The sequence below is a fragment of the Pinus tabuliformis genome, chromosome 2_1 (genome assembly GCF_031772625.1).
Source record: "Pinus tabuliformis cultivar Carrire ecotype Pingquan chromosome 2_1, CPIR1, whole genome shotgun sequence".
In the NCBI taxonomy this organism is placed as follows: Eukaryota; Viridiplantae; Streptophyta; class Pinopsida; order Pinales; family Pinaceae; genus Pinus; species Pinus tabuliformis.
The window spans coordinates 103494920-103503151 of record NC_142299.1 but is presented as its reverse complement, the minus strand read 5'-3'; positions in this window follow the sequence as shown (position 1 = coordinate 103503151).

Here is an 8232-nt window from a genome sequence, read left to right as displayed (position 1 = left end):
ACCGCAACTGATTTTCAAGTAACATCTTCCTCTACATGGAAGTATGCTGGTACAATTTCTTCAAGGCCTCCCACATCTCATTTTCCGTGTCCTTCTCGGCAATATGTGGCACCACATGATCCTTGACCCCATCAAGGATGATGCACTTTTCCTTGGCCATTGCTTCCTCATACTTCTGATTTTCAGCTGGGTCAACTGGGATCACTATTGTTTTCATGGTGAAGTGCTTGATGCGATACCTGTCTAGAATGGACAAGATCCTGGCCTTCTAGACTACGAAGTTCGAAGCTTCGTCTAGTCTATCCTGATCTCTTAGCCCCTTAACTACCATCTTGCTGCTCTTCCTCTGACTCCTCTAAGTCTCTTTACTTCCCTCCTGGAGGTCCTCGGTTCGACTCCCTCTAAGTCTCGATTTCCTTTCTGGAAATCCTTCCTCCTTGGTCTTGCCATATTAGGTATTGTTTTGACCACATTACCCCACCAACTGTGCTCCACAAATTATCTGCAGCCCCTTATACCTCAGCAACTTGAAGAACTGAGCCTCCAGGCTTTGCGCAATCTCGACACTGACAAAATTCTGCACTTCTTGGCCATAACATCAATCATTCCTGGCTTAGAAAGATGACCAGGCACTACGTAGGTCAGGTCTACTCCTCTATGCCACTGCGCTAATCCTCCTGGCTCAAACTGATGATGCAGACACTCTGCGTCACCCCCTTCCTTGCTGCTTTCTGTTAGGAACAACTTCTGTCACTCGGGACAATTGTTTTCTGCTGCTATTGCTCTGCTTAGCTGATGCCTTCAATTATCCTGTGCTCAACAACCACGCTCTGATACCATGTTGGAATTTCTAAGTTTAACCCATTAGAAATTCTTCTTGTACGATTTAATTTATTTCTTCCTACTTGTTCTATTACTTAACAAGTTATTTACCATGTAAATACGGAAAATAAATACAAGTACAATATCAACACATACATATTATCAACTGAAAGTAAACAAGCACACAAGTGACACTGTTGTTTTTGGACTAATGTCCCTGGAAAAACCTAATGCGGGAAAACCGATGCAGCTATTCAAAGGGTTTTATTATTATGCAGCTTCAGAATACAACCTAGGTGCCAGAAATGGCTTACGCAACAAAGAATGCCCTCAGTAGTAGTACCTCTCAGTCGGAGACATATATTCTGGTTGAAACATCGGATGACCAATCCCACAACAACAATGCAGCTTCTGCTGCTCTACGTCACTCTGATAGGGACTGCATCACCCTATCCAACTCTCCAGCTCTCAATCTGTCCCATGAAATGCTCCCAGTGCTACCTCTATGCCCTTCATCAGCCTCTCTAGCCCATTGTCAGCCTCTTTGGCCCATCTTCAGCCTTTCTGGGCTCTGCGTCAGCTTCTGGAGCATCTGGGTCAGCCCCTGGACCCTCTGCGTCTCACACGTTGGCCCTCTCTAGCTCTGGTCAGCTCCTGGCTGCCTCTGTGTGCCCTCTAGCTAGCTCTGTGTCCTCTCTTGGCTCTGCGCTAATCCTCCTGGTACTAACTCTGCCTCTTTGCTATGTATTCACTACCCCTCAACTACAACTCAGATCACTCACTCAATTTCCTCAGCAAACCCTACCCCAGAAAATCAAGTTCTTGATCTCTCTTGGTGTGTTCTCCAACATACCCTCAAGCCTCCTCTTATAATTTTCTCATTGGTCCATCAACGACCGAGATTAAATCTCTAATCAACGGTTAAGATTATATTTGGCTTGATCCATGAATTTTGGACCATTCTAACCCGGTTTTATATTAATACCCATTAATATTTTATTTTTCCTAAATTTAGATTTAGGAACTCCGTTAAAAATATTAATTATTTTACTATCTCCCAAACCAGTTAGATTCTACCCAAACTCTTTCTAGGTTTGGAGATCTCATGTGCTTTATCCTCTCCACCAATTTGCGCGGCTAGAGCACATCCAATGCTACCCCAAATCAACATTTTTCTTCCAAGCTTCTCCACATCCTTATTGTTTGAAGAATTAGGGTTTGAATCATTTTGGTTGGAGGGTTCATCTGCATATCCAAGACCTGATTTATCGAGAGGATATCTTTGATGACTTAGGATGTCATCTAGGGTTTGAGAGATCTTTCAGCTCTTGTTCAAATGATCAACTTCTTTCTTTAGGAGATCAATTTCTTATTTCATCATCTTTCATTCTTCATCCTTCTTTGCTAGATGGTTCTCCATTTCTTCCTTCATTCTCACTGCTTCACACAATTGGGCTTTAAGAGAGGTAATTTCTGATTTTAATTTGGTGGTGACTTCATCCTTTTCTTCTAGTTTCCATGTCATGGAATTTCTTTCTTTTTCTACTTCATCGATTTGTCCTTCTAGGAGTGCCAAAACTGACATCACCTTTTCAACTACTTGTGCTTGTTTCTTTGCTTCTTCTAGTTGAGTTTTAAGGTAGGAGACCTCTTCCTTGTATTCACTATTTTTCACTTCAAGGTTGTTCAAGTCCTTGTGTCTTTGTTCAAGATGGCTTGACAAAGTGTTTTCCCTTTCTTTGCTTTATCCAATTGATTTTTCATGGATATGACTTCTTCATGTTGCATTTTCTTGTTTAGATGAATTTTTGCCTTAAGCTTGGTGAGCTTCTTATCTCTTTAAAGCTTGTATGGGTCAACTTCCTTCTTTGTCTGGTCGAGGTCATGGTCACCACCTTGTGCTTGCTTCTTAAGCTCCACATTTTACCTATTCAATTTTCTTATATCTTCTAGGGAAACTACAAGTTTTTCCTTGAGATCTTCTTCATTTTCTTCTAGGTCCGTCTTGCTCTTGATGTCTTCACTCTTATTTTTAGCTTCCTTTATGGTTTCTAGATTTCCTTCTTGCTTTCCATCATCTTGTTCACTAGAGGTCATGGTCAATGCTCCTTTTGAGTGAAGATCTTGAAGTTTTTCCCACATACCTTTTGTCGATGAACATTTTTCCACTTTGGCCTTTATAGGATCTAGTAGCCCACTCAAGATTTCTTTTATCGCTCTTGCATTATATTCCTTGGATTCTTCTTCCATCGTGATTTCAGTAATCACTGATTCCTAGACTTCAAAACCTTGAGCCATTAAAAAATTCTTCATTATTGCCTTCCATATATCAAAGTTTCCATTAAACAATGGAGCTTTCTCAATTTGATTATTTTTTGTTTTCATGGTTGAAGAAGAGACATATTTATAAGGATTGGAAGCTTTCTTCCTTGGCTTTGCCATTTGTGCTCTAGGGATCTAGCTTCAAGCTTTTAGGCTTTGAGAGAAGGCACTGGCTCTGATTCCAATTGTTGGAAATAATGAGGGGGGGGGGGGGAGGGGGTTGATTCAGTATTTCTTTTTAATTGTTATTTTTACCAGTTAAGATCACTTATAATTAAACACAAAATGAACAATGATAGAATAATAATTTTATTAATTAGAAATGACGAGGACTCCAATCCTCTATACAATGAACCAAGTACAATAAGAGATCAGGGCTCCAACCCTAGATGAAGACTCCAATCTTCAATCCACCAGGCTCTAACCTATAGTTTGCCAAGCACCGACTTGGACTTCACGAGGCTCCCACATCTAGGGCTCCAATCCTATCTTCCAAGGCTCCAACATTGTCTCTATGAGGCACCAACCTATAAGGCTCCAACCCTCTCACTAATTGTTGAGTCTTGAAAATGTCATTCATTTCCATTACACTTTCACTATTATGTCCATTATATCACCTCTATTTCACTACTATGTCACCACATTCATCCCACTTTCATTATCATTGGGCCACCTTTATGTTTTTCCAATATTTATTATTTCTAAGCCTTTTAAGTGAATTTGTGGTTAAAAATTAGAAAATAATGTGCATATGCTTATACCTAACAAATGGGTTGAGGTTGTTGACATGTGTAGGTTGAAAGGAGACTTCTAGAAGACCCTTATGTGGCACCCCAAGGCCAAATTAGAATTTGAATGGAAAGAATCATGGGATCATGAGGATATGTGTCACATCTCCTAATTGTATTGTAACTCTAAGAAGACATGTGTCTTATCAGTTCCTATTTTGATTAGGACTCTAGAGGTAGAGGGAGAGATTCATGGATTATCATTAATGAGATGGCTCTCATCTTTTTGTATAAATAGGAGATCTCTCTCCTTCATTAGTTAGTCCCTTTTAGTCTTTTAGTTTCTAGTTCTCAAGTTTGTAGTTCTTCCTTGATGGCTTTTGAAAGCTTTTGTACTTTGTACTTTTGAAAAAATTGAATAAAGTTTTGATGTTCTCAACATGGAAGGAGATGTGAAGTAGATGTCATGGAGCATATTAGGATGTAAGGTAGAGTAGATTTCATTTTGTAAATATTGCTTTGTAGAATGTAAGGTAGATTAGATTTTTCATTCATGCAATTTTAATTCATGCAAGTGTGTTTAATTTTGCTTTGATTTCATGACTAGTGGCATGTGTGATCATCTTGTCTTTGTTGCTGACCTTTATTTTTCTGTAGTTTGATTTTCATTAGTATCATTTCTTTAACTTGCACTTTACTTTCTGCTTTTAGATATCAAGTTGTTCATCTATTGATGGTTCTTTTTCCATAATCAAATAACTTTAATGGAGCCAAAATATCACTTAGTACAGCTTGGTTGAGTTTGCTTTAAGACTCACATTGCTGACTTGTTCATAAATGTTCTCACATGATAAATCTAGCTGAAAGGCAAAAAGGTTAAGAAAAGGTTAAAGTAGTGTGATTTGTCTCCTTTATGTAGTGTCACTTAGATTTCATATTGCTTAGATTAAGTTTTCATTTTCATTTTAATCAGCAGCAAAGATACTGGACCGATGTCATTAGTCCTTTATTTGATGTCTTTATTTTCCTTTAAGTATTTGATTTCATAGGTAGTAGGGGGCCCCTGCCTTGTATAGATGTCATTTTATTTTTGCATTTTATTTCACCATGTATATTAGTTGTACATAAATTGCTTTCAAGTTGATTGTAGATTAGTGATGCACATAGCCTTTTAATGAACTAATGACGTGATAGAATCATCTTGTCCTTTTGTTGAAGCAGCAAGGATACTGGGTCTCATAGTCATTCTCTCATTATTTGATTATTGCATTTTATTTCGATTGAACTAGTTGCATTAAACACTTTAGAAAACCAACAAGAACAAAACCCCAAAAAGCATCATAAACTATAAAACAACGAAGTAAGAGAAAGGTTAACTAAGCACATATAGTGCACCACACTTCATCAGTTTACGATACCCGGATTGATAATTTATGTAGAGCAATTTAAGACATTAAATTGACTAAACATTTTGGCGCCGTTGCCGGGGAAGTGTAATTAGGAGACCTTATTTCTTACATCTAAATAAAAAAATAAAAAAAAATTAACAATTATTGAGTATGCTCTCCTCCTGCACTTTGTGTGATCTGGAGGATCAGAAAAATGATTGTTATGTAAAAAAAAAAGAAGTTAATGATTCTTGAGTATGCTCTCCTCTTGCACTTTGTGTGATCTGGAGGATCAGAAAAAGAATTGTTAAGAAAAAATAGGAGACAAAATAAACTTTATCACTTCAATTGATTCAAGAAAAATGAAGAGAAAAAAAAAGAGAAGAAACACAATCTATAGCTATCTCCATTCCTAGTTTTCGCTATGGCTTCAATAAAAAAATCTACCTCCCTGATCAAGCTTTGGTCCATTTGGATTCAGTGGTGGATTTTGTTGCCATGTGTGGTTTCAATTTGGGTTCAAAACTCTCTTCAATCATGCATGGGCTTGCTGGGTTATGTCATGGGAATGATTGTCTCAGACCCTAAGGACTTTGGAGTGTTAATACTTGCTTCCTTCCTATCAGTTTCATGTATTCTCTTCATACATATCGTATATGATTCTTGTAATTAGATATGCGGTTATCAACAAGACAAAAATGGAGTAATCTGTTCTTGCCTTGATTGTTTCCTTGATGGAGGAGCGCTGTACTGTTTTGAATATTCTGTCAATCTTCCTTCTTTCTTGCAAAAGTTCGAGGTGGAACTTGCACACTCGCTGATGAAGACCCAGCTGAGACTGTGGTGCATAGAGCGACATACTTATTTCAGAAAGGATTTGGGTTGTACAATGTCTTTAAGAACAACTGTGAATATTTTGCTATCTACTGTAAGACTGACTTGCTTGTGATTGAGGGAATTAATGTTGGTCGAAGTGGTCAAGCAGCATCAATCCTTAGTGTGCTTGTTGCAATATGTTCTTCACCTCTTCAATTCCTGACCAACAGTATACCTGGTGTGACTGTGGTTGCAGGTGGATTGTATTATATTAAGTAGGGTTGAACCTGTCTAACACACCTGCAAAACAGTAGATCAAACAAGAAAAACGAATGCAAATTCATAAAAGGCAGAACAGTGAGAACAATAAAACTCAGAAAAACGTAAACACAGAAAAAACGTCAAACTTCAAACATTCGATTTGACCAAATGGAGACGAATTTTGAAAAACTAAAATATGGGTTTTTTTTCCAGGTGGGTTAATTAGATAACCCAGAAACCGTTTGAAGAAATTTGTGGCGGTCTGGGAGAAATATTCAGTTCTTTAGAGCCTCTTTTTTGCCGCCGCGTGAAGAAAAACGTGAGTTAATTAACTGATAGTTTAATGTGTGATTGAAACCGGCGTGCCTGAAGAAGGGGAATTCCAATTTGGTTCTATGCTTCCACCTCTACCACGTTCTCTGCCCATATGCCACCCATTGCAATTCATTTAAAACCGTTAAACAACAGTTTCAATCCAACACGGCTCTCCATTATGTGATCTGGTTGGATACGGCTCTTCACAACCGATTGATAGACGTGGCGTGAACCAAGTGATCTAGGTAGCGGGAGTTTCAACTTTAGATTCTCTTTGTTATCTCAAAGCCTAATGCCTTCAGAAGTCCTGCATCAGATACCTACATAGTGTTTGGCGAAACTAAGATTGAGGACTTGAGTTCAGTTACAGACAAAAGTAGCTGAGAAGTTCAAGGCGCCTGATATGAGTCATGTAATGCTAAAAAAAAAAAAAAAAAAAAAAAAGGAACATCTACAGCTGCACAGGAGGAAGATGAGGAAGTAGATGACACTTTTGTGGAGCCCAAAGACATTAAACTGGTAATGACCCAAGCTGGAGTATCGAGAGTTAAGGCAGTTAAACCTCTAAAAGCTGCTAGTGGAGATATTGTTAGTGTGATCATGGACCTTACAACATAGGTGTATGAACTGATATAGGCAACGAGAATGGAAAAGGCTATCATATGGAAGATCAGTTCATTTACACCTTAACTTTCTTTTGGCTGATGCTATAAACTATTAATGTCACACAGCGTTTCCGCAGCTCGCACCAGTTTCCGCAGCTGATCCCCGTTTCCGCAGCCAATCCCAGATTCCGCAACTGTTTTCTTAAATGCTATGTTCCAGGTGTCCTCCGGGTAGAAGAGCCACATGGGCAAGTTTGTGGGATCAAGGACATGGTGTGTGTCCTTCCAGCTCATCCAAACCGGTCATCAAAACCCGTGGTCAACGAGGAGGCAAATACGGTCAAATTGAACTAAAGGTAGAACCGGAAGGGCTTAAGTCTATGAAAGGGTCAAATAGTCATGATAATGGTTATAGACTGTTTTTTTTCATCAATAAAACTATTTTGCTCTGCAGACAATAAAAAAAAAAAAAAAAAAAAATTCTCAAACTGCACTTTCCACAGCCAGCCCAAACTTTCCGCAGCTGTTTTGTTAAACTCTAGGTTGCAGGTGTCATCAAGCAAAACAAGTCACATGGGTAGCTGGGGGAATGTTGGTACATGGATGGTGTCCTATTCATTCGGTCAAATTTGATGAAAAAGACCCCGGTCAAAAGGAAGTCAAATTGTGTGTTATCACTAAGTCGCCACACTGAGTCGCTGCATGTCAAGAAAAAATAATAATTTTGAATCAATGAAATGAACAAGTTATTTTCTCACTTTTCTGAAGGTATTGATTAATTTTGGATTGATGATGAAAAATGAATGGTTAACTTTGTATCCAAGATTTTTAGCTACAGAACTGTGCACATTCCGCAGCTAAAGTCCAATTCTGCAGCCAGAAAAACCTCATTGTTCAAATCAACCTATCTTTCTCATACAAAATCAGATTTTGATGATTTAAGTATCGTTGGAAAGATCTCAACAAGATCTATAC